The sequence below is a fragment of the Copadichromis virginalis genome, linkage group LG10 (assembly GCF_057382275.1).
Source record: "Copadichromis virginalis isolate Kocher_CV1m ecotype Utaka linkage group LG10, C_Virginalis_male_GT1.1, whole genome shotgun sequence".
Classification (NCBI taxonomy): domain Eukaryota; kingdom Metazoa; phylum Chordata; class Actinopteri; order Cichliformes; family Cichlidae; genus Copadichromis; species Copadichromis virginalis.
The window spans coordinates 35,624,389-35,629,122 of NC_140627.1; positions in this window are offsets into that span (position 1 = coordinate 35,624,389).

Here is a 4,734-nt window from a genome sequence, read left to right on the forward strand (position 1 = left end):
CTCAACCCGACTTGGGGAGTAAATTTAGAAAGGCGATGTGACTTTGGGTTAGGCTTTAGGTTTCAGCTGGGATTAGGATTACTTGGGCTTCAGATCCAGTACTGGGGTGAGGTTTAAGATTCAATTTCCAAAAATGAAGTAGAAATGGGATTATTCAAAATTGTAAAGATTTTAGGGCCAGATTAGATCAGGGGGTATATAGAATAGGGCTAAAATCCAAATTTAGGGTGGGTAATTTAAGATAAACAAATTGGTTAGGGTTAGGATAAATGACTGGGGTAGGGCATAGACGCTAGATTGAGCGTTAACTAGGAGTGAGACCCAAAGACCAACCGGAGCGAGGCACTGGCTGGTTAGGGTTGAAGAAAAGAACCTGTCCCTCCCGAAGGAGGAACAGGGCGTGCACGGGCCATCAACCCCGATGGTCTGCAGCCTCACATCCCTCTACCTCCATAATTGTTTTTTTCGAATTTGAAAGGTAAGTATTTTCTTTTTTCCAGGTTCGTCAAGGTAAGTATTTGTTTTTTTGCAGGTTCTGATTCACCGTGTCCGTTACTTTGTTTGGTGTTAATAAAGAATTTTCAATCCCAATTTGTTTTCTGTGGTCTTTTTTAATTTAGTTTTAACGTGTCTCTGAATTGAGCTTTTAAGGAAAACCAATAAAACATAAATTAAAACATGAAATAAAATCCCCCAAAATAACAAACTAAAACAACAAACTAACGTAAAATTGAAAAAATTAAATGAGTATGCCCTTGTCGCGACGTTTCGAAGGTGTTGCTTCTTCCTCAGGCGAGGGCATACTGAAGAGCTCTGTGTTTGAGCCTCCTATTTATACTCCCCCTCTGATCCCGCCTCCTTGGCTTTCTGTGGCTTTCTTATAGTATGTTTTTCAGCTCATTGCTTTTTTCTTTTTCTTTTTACGTGACTTACTGGTCTTTTTCCAATTCTGCCAGACTTTTTGGCTCTCATTTTTCCCTTTTTCTTTCTTTCTTCTTTTCCAGTCTTCTCCTCTTTCCCCTTTGACTTTTCCTTTTTCATCATCCTTTTCTTCCCTTTTCTTGACCTCTGCCCTTTACCCTTCCTTTTGGCCTACATCTGTCCTCTTTCTCTTCCGAATTTTGGGTTCCTACTAATGCCGACTTGGCTTTTACTACAAACTCTCAACCCTGCTTGGGGAGGACTCAACCCGACTTGGGGAGTAAATTTAGAAAGGCGATGTGACTTTGGGTTAGGCTTTAGGTTTCAGCTGGGATTAGGATTACTTGGGCTTCAGATCCAGTACTGGGGTGAGGTTTAAGATTCAATTTCCAAAAATGAAGTAGAAATGGGATTATTCAAAATTGTAAAGATTTTAGGGCCAGATTAGATCAGGGGGTATATAGAATAGGGCTAAAATCCAAATTTAGGGTGGGTAATTTAAGATAAACAAATTGGTTAGGGTTAGGATAAATGACTGGGGTAGGGCATAGACGCTAGATTGAGCGTTAACTAGGAGTGAGACCCAAAGACCAACCGGAGCGAGGCACTGGCTGGTTAGGGTTGAAGAAAAGAACCTGTCCCTCCCGAAGGAGGAACAGGGCGTGCACGGGCCATCAACCCCGATGGTCTGCAGCCTCACATCCCTCTACCTCCATAATTGTTTTTTTCGAATTTGAAAGGTAAGTATTTTCTTTTTTCCAGGTTCGTCAAGGTAAGTATTTGTTTTTTTGCAGGTTCTGATTCACCGTGTCCGTTACTTTGTTTGGTGTTAATAAAGAATTTTCAATCCCAATTTGTTTTCTGTGGTCTTTTTTAATTTAGTTTTAACGTGTCTCTGAATTGAGCTTTTAAGGAAAACCAATAAAACATAAATTAAAACATGAAATAAAATCCCCCAAAATAACAAACTAAAACAACAAACTAACGTAAAATTGAAAAAATTAAATGAGTATGCCCTTGTCGCGACGTTTCGAAGGTGTTGCTTCTTCCTCAGGCGAGGGCATACTGAAGAGCTCTGTGTTTGAGCCTCCTATTTATACTCCCCCTCTGATCCCGCCTCCTTGGCTTTCTGTGGCTTTCTTATAGTATGTTTTTCAGCTCATTGCTTTTTTCTTTTTCTTTTTACGTGACTTACTGGTCTTTTTCCAATTCTGCCAGACTTTTTGGCTCTCATTTTTCCCTTTTTCTTTCTTTCTTCTTTTCCAGTCTTCTCCTCTTTCCCCTTTGACTTTTCCTTTTTCATCATCCTTTTCTTCCCTTTTCTTGACCTCTGCCCTTTACCCTTCCTTTTGGCCTACATCTGTCCTCTTTCTCTTCCGAATTTTGGGTTCCTACTAATGCCGACTTGGCTTTTACTACAAACTCTCAACCCTGCTTGGGGAGGACTCAACCCGACTTGGGGAGTAAATTTAGAAAGGCGATGTGACTTTGGGTTAGGCTTTAGGTTTCAGCTGGGATTAGGATTACTTGGGCTTCAGATCCAGTACTGGGGTGAGGTTTAAGATTCAATTTCCAAAAATGAAGTAGAAATGGGATTATTCAAAATTGTAAAGATTTTAGGGCCAGATTAGATCAGGGGGTATATAGAATAGGGCTAAAATCCAAATTTAGGGTGGGTAATTTAAGATAAACAAATTGGTTAGGGTTAGGATAAATGACTGGGGTAGGGCATAGACGCTAGATTGAGCGTTAACTAGGAGTGAGACCCAAAGACCAACCGGAGCGAGGCACTGGCTGGTTAGGGTTGAAGAAAAGAACCTGTCCCTCCCGAAGGAGGAACAGGGCGTGCACGGGCCATCAACCCCGATGGTCTGCAGCCTCACATCCCTCTACCTCCATAATTGTTTTTTTCGAATTTGAAAGGTAAGTATTTTCTTTTTTCCAGGTTCGTCAAGGTAAGTATTTGTTTTTTTGCAGGTTCTGATTCACCGTGTCCGTTACTTTGTTTGGTGTTAATAAAGAATTTTCAATCCCAATTTGTTTTCTGTGGTCTTTTTTAATTTAGTTTTAACGTGTCTCTGAATTGAGCTTTTAAGGAAAACCAATAAAACATAAATTAAAACATGAAATAAAATCCCCCAAAATAACAAACTAAAACAACAAACTAACGTAAAATTGAAAAAATTAAATGAGTATGCCCTTGTCGCGACGTTTCGAAGGTGTTGCTTCTTCCTCAGGCGAGGGCATACTGAAGAGCTCTGTGTTTGAGCCTCCTATTTATACTCCCCCTCTGATCCCGCCTCCTTGGCTTTCTGTGGCTTTCTTATAGTATGTTTTTCAGCTCATTGCTTTTTTCTTTTTCTTTTTACGTGACTTACTGGTCTTTTTCCAATTCTGCCAGACTTTTTGGCTCTCATTTTTCCCTTTTTCTTTCTTTCTTCTTTTCCAGTCTTCTCCTCTTTCCCCTTTGACTTTTCCTTTTTCATCATCCTTTTCTTCCCTTTTCTTGACCTCTGCCCTTTACCCTTCCTTTTGGCCTACATCTGTCCTCTTTCTCTTCCGAATTTTGGGTTCCTACTAATGCCGACTTGGCTTTTACTACAAACTCTCAACCCTGCTTGGGGAGGACTCAACCCGACTTGGGGAGTAAATTTAGAAAGGCGATGTGACTTTGGGTTAGGCTTTAGGTTTCAGCTGGGATTAGGATTACTTGGGCTTCAGATCCAGTACTGGGGTGAGGTTTAAGATTCAATTTCCAAAAATGAAGTAGAAATGGGATTATTCAAAATTGTAAAGATTTTAGGGCCAGATTAGATCAGGGGGTATATAGAATAGGGCTAAAATCCAAATTTAGGGTGGGTAATTTAAGATAAACAAATTGGTTAGGGTTAGGATAAATGACTGGGGTAGGGCATAGACGCTAGATTGAGCGTTAACTAGGAGTGAGACCCAAAGACCAACCGGAGCGAGGCACTGGCTGGTTAGGGTTGAAGAAAAGAACCTGTCCCTCCCGAAGGAGGAACAGGGCGTGCACGGGCCATCAACCCCGATGGTCTGCAGCCTCACATCCCTCTACCTCCATAATTGTTTTTTTCGAATTTGAAAGGTAAGTATTTTCTTTTTTCCAGGTTCGTCAAGGTAAGTATTTGTTTTTTTGCAGGTTCTGATTCACCGTGTCCGTTACTTTGTTTGGTGTTAATAAAGAATTTTCAATCCCAATTTGTTTTCTGTGGTCTTTTTTAATTTAGTTTTAACGTGTCTCTGAATTGAGCTTTTAAGGAAAACCAATAAAACATAAATTAAAACATGAAATAAAATCCCCCAAAATAACAAACTAAAACAACAAACTAACGTAAAATTGAAAAAATTAAATGAGTATGCCCTTGTCGCGACGTTTCGAAGGTGTTGCTTCTTCCTCAGGCGAGGGCATACTGAAGAGCTCTGTGTTTGAGCCTCCTATTTATACTCCCCCTCTGATCCCGCCTCCTTGGCTTTCTGTGGCTTTCTTATAGTATGTTTTTCAGCTCATTGCTTTTTTCTTTTTCTTTTTACGTGACTTACTGGTCTTTTTCCAATTCTGCCAGACTTTTTGGCTCTCATTTTTCCCTTTTTCTTTCTTTCTTCTTTTCCAGTCTTCTCCTCTTTCCCCTTTGACTTTTCCTTTTTCATCATCCTTTTCTTCCCTTTTCTTGACCTCTGCCCTTTACCCTTCCTTTTGGCCTACATCTGTCCTCTTTCTCTTCCGAATTTTGGGTTCCTACTAATGCCGACTTGGCTTTTACTACAAACTCTCAACCCTGCTTGGGGAGGACT